Source organism: Camellia sinensis, chromosome 14 (genome assembly GCF_055761805.1).
Source record: "Camellia sinensis isolate YWXY chromosome 14, ASM5576180v1, whole genome shotgun sequence".
In the NCBI taxonomy this organism is placed as follows: domain Eukaryota; kingdom Viridiplantae; phylum Streptophyta; class Magnoliopsida; order Ericales; family Theaceae; genus Camellia; species Camellia sinensis.
In genome coordinates, this window is record NC_138974.1 from 20,696,764 (window position 1) to 20,710,922 (window position 14,159).

General features: G+C 34.6%; 1 pseudogene; it reads left to right on the forward strand.

Moving 5' to 3' along the window:
- The first annotated feature begins 9,805 nt into the window (after nt 1-9,805).
- Nucleotides 9,806-11,047, forward strand: LOC145806833 (protein FAR1-RELATED SEQUENCE 5 pseudogene; annotated as a pseudogene).
- The last annotated feature ends 3,112 nt before the right edge of the window (nt 11,048-14,159 follow it).

Below are 14,159 nucleotides of genomic sequence, written 5' to 3' on the forward strand. Positions count from 1 at the left end.
CAAGGAGAATTTTCTTAATTGTTTAAAATTAAGAAAATTCAATAATTTTAGAATAAGGGTTTGGAGCTTGTAGAAGACTTTCCCTAAAAATCTCATTTTCCTCATATAATATATAGATAGATAGTAAAGCAAATTTTACTTTTTTCTTCTCCCGGTATAGGATTATAAAATAAATCATGAACTAATTAGAGTTTTAGAATGAGAAATCGCGATTAAATCGGCGAATAGGTCAAACCCAAAATGGTTTAGCTTAATGTAGACGTCCCCGAACGCTCCCGGGAGGAACGAGCTCCCGTTCCGTTCATTTTGGGGTCACTACAGCTCAGGACTCTCCAAATTTGTCACGGTTCTAAGTCTGAACCAAAGAGTCCAAATCCGGCAAATCGTTTTGAGAAAAACAGATTTTTTGAAAAGAAGTGCCAAACATGGACTGCTTTGCCAGATACAGAGTCGCCACCTAAATGTTTTTTAATGGGAAATTTAGGAAACCCTGACTCGGTGCCAAAGGCCACGTGTCCGCCATCACCAAAGTTGCCTCGGCTCGGGAACTTGGGTACGATTGGGGAAGGTCACTTCGTGAGCACCCCCGCTTGCCCGATCAAAGATCGGCCTCTACTAACCATGATATCTATTTTTGAAAACATTGTATGTTCTTATTCCGGTTATTAGCCTAGGTTACTATGTGATGCACACAGCATATAAGTATAGACTGGGTCGCCCGAATTGGAACAAAACATTTCATGCTTGTTTATTTGAAAGATGGTTTGCTACTCGCAAGTAGGCTTAAAATGCAGATTTTGCCACCCTCAGGTGGGCTTAGAAAAGATGGTTTTGCCACTATCTAGTGGGCTTAAAACTCACAGTTGATGAATTGTCCCGATCCAAATAACCCAACCTTCACCCACAGGCATTCAGGCAGTTATATCACATTAGCAATTAGCCTCATGGTAAGCATGTTATTCATGGCAGTCACTCACACGCATGCAAGGATGCTAAAGCATAAAGCTTACCGAGTACTCCAAGCCAAAATAGAAACTTCATTAGAAATCATGCATGATCCTAAGTATACAGAAATGCCTAATGCAACACATGCAAAAATGCAACTATAGCAGGCTCGGCTATTCTAAACATGGCACATGAGATGCAACAGCTAACAAGTATTCAATTTTGGAATTGAAAATACAATGCAGTTAGTATGATGCGCCGAGCCCGGTGCATGCAAAACAGATGAATGATGCAAACATGCTATCATACTGTATGCTAACTGAAATATGCCCTAATCTAACCATCAAAAGCGGATAAATAAAAGGGAGAAAGACGTGGGGTTGGAAGACATACAACACACACACGCACACTTATTACAGTTGTGCCCTCGCGCTGAGGGTCCAAATAAATAATACAGTCCCGAATAAAAGAATATTACAGTCCAAATAATACAGTCCGAATAATATACAAATTCCTAATTGATTAACAAATTAACTAAGAAAGCTGTAAAACTGGCGTGCAAGCCAGGGACTGCCTTGCTCCTGATGAATGATGCATGTCTGGATTGCCTTGCGCGGAAATCCACCGGGATGCCCCAATTAGCCTCTGTTTAGCAGTTATTCTTGGAAAGCGTGCCAGACTCCGAAAAGTTGCTGATTCTTTATTTTGCTGCAACAGAGAGCAGGAAGGGGGCATAGCAATGTATTTTCAAAAATGTATGCATGCCTCGATCCTCGTGCCACCAATCACGCATATCGATGCATGATGGCAGAGGAGTCGAAATGTGCAACTCAATATGGAATGAATGCACGTATAAACACAACAAAACCTAACTCCATCATGGGTAATCCGGAGTGTCGGTGACTGGGAATTGAGACACGTTCCGTCACTCGGAGTACGAAACGCACCTCGTTTCCCGTGCCCGGGCTAACTCCTATCCCAAACACGATGCAGTATGCATGACATGCATGAATGCAACTAAGATACAGCCTAACATGCACAATGCTATGAAAATGAGATGCCTCGAAATGCGTGCACACGGGCACGCAAACTGAGAAAATGCATACGCAATGCAATATGGCTAAAATGCAACATGGACTTATACTAACATGAGAGAGCCTCAGCTACACTCACATAAGAGGCCGATGAATGAAAATGAAGTGCCTCGAAATGCGTGCACACAGGCACGCAAATCGAGGCAATGACATATGCAATGTAATGTGGCTAAAATAGCATATAGAATGCAACATGGACTTACACTAACATGAGAGAGCCTCAGCCACACTCACATAAGAGGCCGATGAATGAAAATGAAGTGCCTCGAAATGCGTGCACATAGGCACGCAAACCGAGGCAATGACATATTCAATGCAATGTGGCTAAAATAGCATATAGAATGCAACATGGACTTACACTAACATGAGAGAGCCTCAGCCACACTCACATAAGAGGCCGATGGATGAAAATGAAGTGCCTCGAAATGCGTGCACACGGGCACGCAAACCGAGGCAATGACATATGCAATGCAATGTGGCTAAAATAGCATATAGAATGCAACATGGACTTACACTAAGATGAGAGAGCCTCAGCCACACTCACATAAGAGGCCGATGAATGAAAATGAAGTGCCTCGAAATGCGTGCACACGGGCACGCAATCCGAGGCAATGGCATACGCAATGCAATAGCATGGAAATGGCATATAGAATGCAACATGGAATTACACTAACATGAGAGAGCCTCAGCCACACTCACATAAGAGGCCGATGAATGAAAATGAAGTGCCTCGAAATGCGTGCACACGGGCACGCAAACCGAGGCAATGGCATACGCAATGCAATATGGCTAGAATGGCATATAGAATGCAACATGGACTTATACTAACATGAGAGAGCCTCAGCTACACTCACATAAGAGGCCGATGGATGAAAATGAAGTGCCTCGAAATGCGTGCACACGGGCACGCAAACCGAGGCAATGGCATACGCAATGCAATGGCATGGAAAATGATATACAAACATGCTAATGGAATTTCAACACTGAAACGTGGGGGAAAACAGCCCCGAAATGAGGCGAAAACACACCCGATGCATGGAATCTCTCCCGAAATGCAAAATTAAGCACATAGAATGAACTACAGCTATACAAAGCATGCATAATTGGTATATGGAATGAAAATACAGAAGCAAGGCAGCCTCAATATCAGTATTTTTCTAGTACAAATCATGGCCAAACAGCAAACAAAGATAGGGCAACAATGGCATGCAAAAATGGCCCTAAACATGAGGTTATGAAGCAACTCACAGCTGCTGACCCCAAACAAGTTAGGACCCTTCAACAACATTGAAGAGGGGCCCAAAATATGCACATTTACAGAACTGTAAAAACCCTAAAAACAAACATAGATATGGCTAAGCTCTTATGCAAGAAAAAGGGCCAAAAGGTGGCCAAAGAGGCAAGTGGTATATGCAAAGCCCAAAATGAAAAATTCCCTTCTACAACATTGAAGAGGGACCAAAAATAAGCATATTCACAGAACTGTAAAAACCCCAAAACAGTATACAAACATGCTAGAAATGCAATGCAAAATGAGGCTCAAAAGAGGCTATAACATGAGGTATGCAAAGCATTCACCAAAAGAGCAAAGACCCTTAATAAAACATGTTAAGAAGGTCAAAATAAGTCCATTTCTAGGCCTGTAAAAAGACCAAAAACAGAAGTATAATAGGCTGCCAAAGCATGCAAAAATGGGGACCAAAAGAGAGATATAACATGAAGTGTATAAAATATACCTCAAATCATGAAAGGCCCTTAATGAAACATGAATAATGGGCCAAAATAAGACTATTTTTAGTACTATAAAAAGGCCAAAAACCGAAGCATAATAGGCTGCCAAGACATGCAAAAATGGGACCCAAAAGAGAATATAAAGGCAAGTATAGCATGTAGGTCCCAAAAAGTGTTGAGCCCTTCTTCAATGTTGAAGAGGGGCTCAAAATAAGCCTATTTACAGTTTACATCATGCTCCAAAACAGATCACACACAAGCCAAAAATACTACGCAAGATAACGGTATTTAAGAAGGATATTGAAGCAAGTGCGATATGGGGGGCTCAAACAGTGTTGAGCCCTTAAGAAAAAGTGAAAAAGAGCTCAAAAGAAGGCCACTTTCAGTTAGGGCCGGAGCTCAAAACAGCAAGCATATATGGCTAAAGAATGTTGCAAAAATAGGCTTAAAAAGAAGGAAATGGCAACTCACCCTTGTAGACCAATCTTTGGTTGCTTCTTGGACCAAGTTGCAGCACCTTTAGCCTCTGAGAAGCCCTCCTTGCTGCTAGAAATGGAGTGGTGGTGGTGGTGCTTGGTGGTGATGAAGAAATGAGGTGTAGAACTTGGATACTTTGAGAAAATGAGAGAGATAGAGGGAGATTTGGATGCAAGACTTGAAGACAATTTTTCCAACCCCTAATACAAGTGTTGGAGGCTGGTTATATGGAACAAAAAGAGGGAGTAAAGGTAGGGAAAAGGTGGGGGAAAAGGAGGCAAGTTTTCCCCCACAAAATATCCCCCGGATTGAGATATTTTCTGGGGGAAACAGCTATACAGCTGTAAAGTACCTTTTGTGAGGATCATGGCCTGCTGGTTTTTGGACTTGAAGGTGGCCGGCCGGCCACCCCCCCTAGCCGGCCGGCTAGGGGTCAAAAAGGTCAAGTTGAAATAGTGGCCGGCCACCACAAATTGTTGGCCTCCCAGGTCCCCTCATCACAACCCTGTGGTTCAAATTTGAAAACTCTAAAACAGGAGAGAGAACAAGCCATTTCTAGGAAGGGTTCAAAAGGGTCAAATGGAAATAGTGGCCGGCCATGAACTTTTAGGGTCCTCCCATGTGTGTACGACACAAATATGTGGTTTGGGGTTGAAGAAAGTGGCCCCAAGGTGTTCAACATTGGCTCGGAAGTGCGAAAAACGGGTGTCGGAGGGCGAAAATGGAATATAACTGGTTGCCAAGATAATTGCTGGCCTCCCACCCTCCAGTGACCTTCCTGATGATAAAACAGAGGCACCTGCCAAAAATGAACGAAAACCGATGCAAAACGAATGCTCGGGGGCCAAAACACACAGTTGGGGGTCCCGAAAATTGCTTGTTAAGCACCGAAAGTGGCGTTCGGCCACGAAGTGGGTTTCTCAGACCCCAGTGTCCCTCAAAAGGGAGCAAATAAGATGTATGCCAAAAATCAGAGCAAACAGAGATGGTTAGGCGGTCCCGAACCGAGGCACACGGCCAACGGTCCCGAAAAACCGAAAACCGGGCTCCGAAATGGGCAAAATGGCCTATGGCCACAAAATGTAGCCCACGGCCACTGAGAGATGGTCTACAGGACCTCTCCCTCCCCTCAGGAAAAGAAACAGAGAAAACCGAGCCTGGTTCGCAAACCGAGGTAAGGCACAGAAGAGGGTTCGGAAGTCCGGAGGTAGGGCTCACGGCCGTGACTCTGAAACTTCTGAACGAGCACATTATGCAATATCACCAAGCGCTCAACTGGTGACGTCTGAGTCTTAAGGTCGGTCAAAAATGGGGTGTCTACACTTAATAGGCTAGGTCAAATGACTAACCAACTTATACAAAAATTAATTAATTAAAAATTTTAAATGTTATTTTAATTTTAAAATTTAAATTGTCTTCAATTAAAGTATATACAATACTACACTATTAAGATTTACTTTATATAAGTGAAACAACTTACTTTCTTTTTTTTTTCTTTTTTCAATGTGGGATTATAAAATAGAGTTAACAATTATTTGGACAGAAAGTTTATTTCTAATCGTACAATCTCAGTCTTTAAATCTTCAATCAGATCAATCTTTAGTTTATTTCGAATCAAACAAATCTAATCAATATATTTTGATAAAACTGCAAAAATCGTGATTAAACCAACAAATCAATCAAATCAAAAATGATTTAGCCTAATCGGCTAGGTCATAATTAATTAATTAAAACTTTTAAAATTTAAACCATATTGAATTAAAACATGCACAACACTACAATATTAAATGAGATGAGAATATAAGATTCCCTTTATATGAGTAAAATAACTCATTTTTTTTCTTCTTTTTCTGATGTGGGATTATCAAATAAAAGTTAGTCAATAGATATTTTTTTAATGGTTTAAAATTAAGAAAATCAAGAAAATTAGTATGAGATATTGAAACTTTCACAAGATTCCTCGCTAAATGGGATGAGAGTATAAGATTCCCTTTATATGAGCACAACAACTCATTTTTTTTCATTCTTTTTCCAATGTGAGATTATCAAATAAAACCTAGCCAATGGAGATTTACTTAATTATTTAAAATTAAGAAAATTAGTATGAGATATTAAAATTCTCACAAGACTCCTCACTAAAAAAATCATTTTTCTTATATAATATATAGATAGATAGATATTGAAACAAACTTTACTTTTTCTTCTTCTCTCGATGTGGAATTATAAAATAAATTATAAACTAATTAGAGTTTTATTTTTATATGGTTAAATAGAAGTTAACCAATGGAATTTTTTTTAATTGTTTAAAATTAATAAAATCAGTATGAGAAATGACTATTAAACTGGCGAATCAGTCAAACTCAAAATGGTTCAGCTTAATTGGTTAGGTTAAATGGCCAACCAACTTATACAAAAATAAATTAATTAAAACTTTTAAAATGTCATTTTAATTTTAAAATTTAAACTCTCTTGAATTGAAATTTACACAATACTACACTATTAAGATTCACTTTATATAAGTGAAACAGCTCACTTTTTTTTTTCTTTTTCCGAGTGAGATTATAAAATAAAAGTTAACAATTATTTGAACAGAAAGTTTATTTATTATCAAGCAATCTCAGACATTCAATCTTTAATCAGATCAACCTTTAATTTATTTCGAATCAAACAAACCTAATCAATATATTTAGATAAAACCACTAAAATCATGATTAAACTAACAAATCAATCAAATCAAAAATGATTTAGCCTAATCAGCTATGTCATAATTAATTAATTAAAACTTTTAAAATTTAAACTATATTGAATTAAAGCATGGATAATACTACAATATTAAATGGGATGGGAGTATAAGATTCACTTTATATGAGCAAAATAACTCATTTTTTTCCTTCTTTTTCCAATGTGAGATTATCAAATAAAAGCTAATAAATGGAGATTTCTTAATTGTTTAAAATTAAAAAAGTTAATATGAGATATTAAAACTCTCACAAGGCTCCTCACTAAATGGGATGTGAGTATAAGATTCTCTTATGAGTAAAACAACTCATTTTTTTCTTTTTTTCCCGATGTGGGATTATCAATAAAAGTTAGCTAATGAAGATTTTCTTAATTATTTAAAATTAAGAAAACTAAGAAAATTAGTATGAGATATTGAAGTTCTCACAAGGCTCCTCACTAAAAATATCATTTTTTTATTTTTATTTTTTATATATAGATAGATAGATAGATAGATAAATAGATAGAGCCAATAGAATTATTTATATATATTTTTAAAATCACAAAAATTAACCATTGTGGAATGAAATTTTGGAGTTCTCATAAGCTTTCTCACTAGAAACTCTTTTTTCCTCACTATAAACACCATTTTCTTTATATAATATATAAATAGAGCCCATAGAATTATTTATATGTATTTTTAAAATCACAAAAATTAACAATTATGGAATGAGATTTTGGAGCTCTCACAAGCTTTCTCACTAGAAACTTTCTTTTCCTTATATAATATATAGATAGATAGATGAGGATCAAACCTCACATTCTCAAATCAAGAAAACCCCAAAAAAATATAATAAAAATAAATAAATAAATAAACGAACATAACCTCCTATTAGGGGTGAACAGCGGATATACCGATCCGCGTCCAAACCGACCGAACTGAATCGATCTGCTATATTTTGGATGGATGCATGATGACGAGCGGACGGTTGTGGATTGATTTTTTTCAATCCGCCTAGTTTTGAACAGATGGCGGATTTGAGGTTCCTATGGCTGCAACCGAGCCGCCAAACTGCGAACACTCATAGTAAGTTGTAAGATTTTGTATTATCAATTTGTTTAGATATTTTGTTTGTGTTTTTAATTGAAAAAGAGTTTAAATATTCTGTTGAAAAAGACTTTTCAAGTTGAATATATTTTTTAAATTGAAAAGAATAAATGTATTGTTTATGTATATTTTTTTATTTTTAAATCTAACTCTAAAAATAATGAATAAAAAAGATGATATATGCTGGCTAGTTTTTGTTTTCAAAAATAAATATAAATGTAATAATATAGAGGCACACAATTTCTACTCCTGCTCCGTTCATGGTTTTGGTGGTTTGAATTGTTTTTATATTTTAAGAATCACAAATTGTAATATTCTAAAATTTGAAATTTTCTTTCTTTGGATGAGACAAACAGTGATTGTAATACTTTTTTAAGTCATTGACTATAATTTTTTTTTTTTGAGAAAGTGCACAAGTTGAATTATGTTGAAAATTTATAAAATTTTAAACCGTCAAAGCGATTCACATCCATCCGTCAATCCGCTCAATTCACATATACTGAATTAACGAATAGATGCGAATTAATTTTTTTAATCTACTAATTTAATGAACAGATGACAAATTAAAAATTCCGTGATCACAACCGATCTGCTCCACCCCTCCCTCTATCTAGGGACACGGGGCTCCTGCTGTGTATTCTCCCTGCCGTGCCTGCTATGTGCCTCAAAACGGCACCGTTTTGCCTACTTTTTTTTTTAATTTATATGTAAGGGTTTCGTTCTTTAGTAGGACACCCTTACGAAGCTACCGTCGTTTCTAACACTCCAAGGAAAAGACTCTGCTGTGTTGGAGTAGAAAAATTAGTTTTATTTTTTTTATTTTGTTTTTTATACATTTTTGTCTTCTCTCAAACAGATTGGATAGTATTCTCAGTCTTTGCTTCACCATCCTTCTGCCGGATTTACAGACCATTATTGTTCAACAAACTGGTATGTATATCTATATCTATATCTATATATATTATATGTATATATGTTTTGTATTTTATTTTGTATAGTGTGTTAGTGGATTCAACAAGTATAATGGTTTGATTTGTTTTCTGTAAATAGATTGAGAAACACAATTGTATATTATAAGAAAATTTCTTTGTTATGTAATTTGTTTTGTACATGTTATGTATTTTTGTATAAATATTATATAATTTTTTTAAGGAGTTACGATAATTTGTAATTCATAATTTTTTTTTACAGCAATGTTATGCATTTTTGTGGAAATATTATACATTTTTATAACAATGTTATGTATTTTTGTAATAATATTATGCATTTTATGGTCTTAAAAAAGTTTCAACAAAAAAATCTATACCATACTACATAATGCAAATTTAATTTTTTAATCATAAATTGTCATAACTCAATAAAAAATGACATAACATTTGTGACAAAAATACGAAACATATATCAAAAATTTATATAATAAGAGTGCATATGATTCACATCTTTAAGTGTGTTTGCCAAAAGATTCCCTATATTATATAATATATTAATTCTAATATAATTTTGCAATTGTATATTATAATCTACTTAAACAAAATAAATTTCCAATATTACTATACAAATTACACATCTTTTTTTCCTCTCCCCTATCCTTTTAATTAATTTACATTATTAATTGGTTTATTAGATTTCATTGAATTGTTTAATTACTCAGCCTTTAAAATTAATTAATAACTTTTTTGCTCACATTCTTGTTTTGTTTAATTTTTTTTTCTTCATATTTGTTAGTGTTGAAATGGAGGATGGTATAATGGATGATGGTGGACTTGAGGGATGCATCGAAGAAATGGGAGAGTTGACCAAGGATAAATCACCATATCTTGGTATGGAGTTTCCATCGGAAGAAGCTGCATATGAGTTTTATAATGAATACAGAAGAATTGTGGGGTTTAGTATTAGAAGAGATTATTGTAACAAAAGCAAGAAAGATGGTGTTATGACTAGTAGAAAGTTTGTTTGTTGTAAGGAGGGAGAGAGGGAAAAAGATAAACGGTACACGATGATAAAAAATCCTCGAAGTGAGACAAGAACAAATTGTAATGCATTCATACATATATCTTTTAAGCGGGACTTGTCGAAGTGGATTGTGTCAAAATTTGATAGCAACCACAACCACCCTTTGCATCTTCCTCAATGTACTCATTTGATGCCATCTCAGAAAAAGGTATGTGATGCTCAGGGTATAAATATTGATATAGTTGATGAGACTGGAATATCTCTTAAGGCTTCACATGATCTTATTAGTGCTATAGCAGGAGGGAAGGAATTTGTAGGGTTCACACGGGAGGATCAGAAAACCTACTTACGTGCAAAAAGACAGCGAAACTTGCAGTATGGTGAAGCAGGGAGTTTGTTAAGATATTTCCAGCAGCAAGTAGCAAAAAATCCATATTTTTACTATGCCATTCAGTTGGATGTAGATGAGATGATTACTGATATTTTTTGGGCTGATCATCAAATGATAACAGATTATGGGCTTTTCGGTGATGCGGTGTCATTAGACACAACTTTTAGAACAAATAAGGAGTACTGTCCACTTGCTTTATTTTCTGGCTTTAACCACTTTAGAATGACAGTGATTTTTGGTGCAGCATTATTGTATGATGAAGCTACAGAGTCATTTGAATGGTTATTTGAAACTTTTTTGGATGCAATGTCAGGAAAAAAGCCTATTAGTTTTTTCAATGACCAAGATCAAGCAATGGCTAAGGCAATTTCACAAATCATGCCTGATGTTTTTCATGGGTTGTGCACTTTTCACCTAATGCAAAATGCTTTAAAGCATTTAGGTTACTTGTTCAAGAGTGGTTCAAAATTTAGTAGCGATTTAAAGGCTTGCATTTATGACTACGAGAATGAGCATGAATTAATTGAAGCTTGGAATTCTTTGATTGATAAATACAACTTGCAAGAGAATGAGTGGATGAAAAGAACTTGGAGAAAAAGAGAGCAATGGGCGCATGTGTATATGAAGTAGGTATTTACTAGAGGAATGCGAAGCACACAACTTAGTAAAAGTCTAAATGGAACATTAAGGAGATATTTAAAAGGTGACATTGTTCAATTCTTTATTCACTTCAATCGGATTGTTGTAGATAAGCGGTATGAGGAAATTTCTGCAATATATGATTCTAGACAAAAGTTGCCAAGAATGAAATTAAAAAAGTCTCCCATTTTAATCCAGGTTGCGAGTTTGTACACCCCTCCTATCTTTGATTTATTTCATTATGAGTTGGATACATCCCTTTGTTGTCAAGTGAAGCAATTCCATGAGTTAAAAGGAGAAGTTAAGTGCGTGATTGGCTTGTATGGTAATGATGAAGAATATATTGTGGAGGGTAGGGTGGAAGTTACTGGGCTAAGAAGAGAAAAAAGTTGTCGAGAAATAAATTGTACTTGTAAGAAATTTAAGAACTTTGGAATTTTATGTAGTCATGCAATCAAAGCACTTGATAGAATGAATGTTATGGAAATTCCCGAAAGGTATATATTAGGCCGATGGAGATTGGATGCAAAAGATTGTGAAATTGAAGAGAAAAATGTTGTAGTAGATGAGGATGATCCGAAGTTGTTGATATTAGCACATTATAGAGATCTTTGTCCAAGAATGGTGAAACTAGCAACTCAAGCATCTATGCACAACCTTCCTATCAATTGGTTGACGAAGGGATTAAGGAATTGTGTGTAAAAGTAAATAATATGATGAAGGGAGTTGGAAATTTTGGTACCAAAGAATTAGATGCGGATGACCCCAACTTTGCACAAGTTAAGGGCGTAAAGAAGAAAGATGTTGGACACAAAGGGAGGGGTAGATTGAAACCTTGGCATGAGATGATGAATAAGAAGACAAAAGTTATTTTACAACCAACCCGCCTTAGTAAGGTATTACTTACGTACTTTTGAAATTTCAAATGATATGCATTTATTTTTATAAATTGTGTAAAGTATTGATAACTTTTTGAACTTCTTTAGACTATTGGTCAATCAAACAACACTACAAATGTTCAAAATTCATCTTCAAGCCAACAACAGGTTAGCTATTGTTTTATGTTATTTATTTATTATTATTTTTTTATATATAAATTGTGTAATGTATTGATAAATTTTACAACTTATTTAGACTATTGGTCAATCAAGCAATATCACAAATGTTCAAAATTCATCTTTAAGCCAACCACAAGTTAGCTCTTGTTTTATGTTATTTTTTTATTTTTTAGACTACGTTGTATTAGTGTATTTACTTTTCATGATGTTTAATGGAATATAGGATGTTAGGAGTCTCTATTGGCCACAATTGATAAATTATGGGTATAATCTTTTCACATGTGATACTAATTCATACTCACCAAGGTATTCACAATCACAACCTCTACCGTTTGAAGCATCACATAGTCCACAAAGTTCTCAAGTAAATAATATATATATATATATATATATTTGTAATGTAATTTAGTCCATAAAATTTATTCCAATGAATTTTCTTTTCTTTTTCTTTTTATTTTTTTTAGGGAATATCACTTCATCTAGCTAGGTACAATCCAATGGAGACCGAATTTAGAAATGAGAGTTCTTTTGATTTTTCTATTTATTCCCAGCCGCCTCCACAAAATTGACATGAGGATCCACTTTGTAGTTTTTGTTTTGAGAACTGAAATTGAAGATTTTTAGAATTTTGTTTGAATGATTTAGAGTGGTTGAAAAAGATTTCTGGATATTTGACAGGAGATTTTGAAGTTTGTATGCCTCAGAATTATTATTTTTTTATACAGATGTTGGATGTGAATTGACTATAGGTTTTTTGGATGTTTGACAGGAGATTTTGAAGTTTGAATGCCTTAGAATTTTTTTTATTATTATTATTTTTTTATGCAGATGTTGGATGTGAATTGAATATATTTTGGCCTTAAGTTGTTGTTGTTGTTGTTGTTTTTTTTTTTTTTTTTTGTGGATACAACTTTTTTTTTTTAAGTTACATTTTTTTTTGCTTATGGTTTGATAAATTGATTTGTTTAATTACAATTTTTTTTCCCTTTCAATTTTACTTTTGATGCATTTAAGCCAATTTTGAAAAAGTCAAAACATGTATTATTTGTTTGATTTTAATTTTAAAATTAATCTTTTTAAAAAAATATAATTTAATTTGATAGATTAATTGTTTTATTATAATAAAATAAGAATTAATGAGACTCTTACATATATAAAATAAATAAATAAATAAATAGACTAACTTTTCTACTCTAACACAGCAGCCACTTTTGCTTGGAGTGTAAAAAACAAATAAATAAAACTAATTTTTCTACTCTCGCTTGGAGTGTAGAAACAGCGGCAACAAAGAGTCAACGAAACCATTACATATAAATTAAAAAAAGAGAAGAAAAAAACAAGTGACAAAACGGTGCCATTTCGAGGCACACGGCAAGGAGAATAGACAGCAGGGGCCAGGGGCCCACGTCCTCTATCTAGTGGTTCAAACGCGGTGCATAGAGTTTGGGTATGTTTGGTTTGTGTTTGAGAGATGTGTTTTAGAGATAAAAAGTACGAAAAGTTGTTTAGTTTGGTTTTTTTCAAAAGATATTTTGGAAAATTATTTTGAAAGAGAATTTTAGAAAAAGTGATTGATTTGATGTGTGGAAGAGAGTGATATGTTTGGAAAACTTGTTTGGTTTATAAGTTTTGATAAATTTTTTTGAGAAAATTTATTTAGTTTAATTATTTTTAAAAACTTATTTGTAGAAAAAATTTCTCAAAAATTTTTCAGAAATACAAACCAAACGAACCCTTTACCTCTACCATCTTTCCTTTAGGTGCCCTGTTCCAATCAGCCACGTGGTCTAAACTTTGGAAATCTCCCAAAAAGTACAACCAAACTTGACCCAAACACAACAAAACCAAGGGCATAATTGTCACACACAGGCACATGGAAACAACACGGAATGACTTCAATTAGGACCCGCACGAGTTGCCACCTCCCTCCCAAGAGAAAAAATTATTCATTGCCCCAGGAAGGTTTGCTACTTTTTTTACTCTTAAGAGCATCTCCAATGAAATACTCTCATTAAGAGGATGAAAATAATATTTTTTATTCAAAA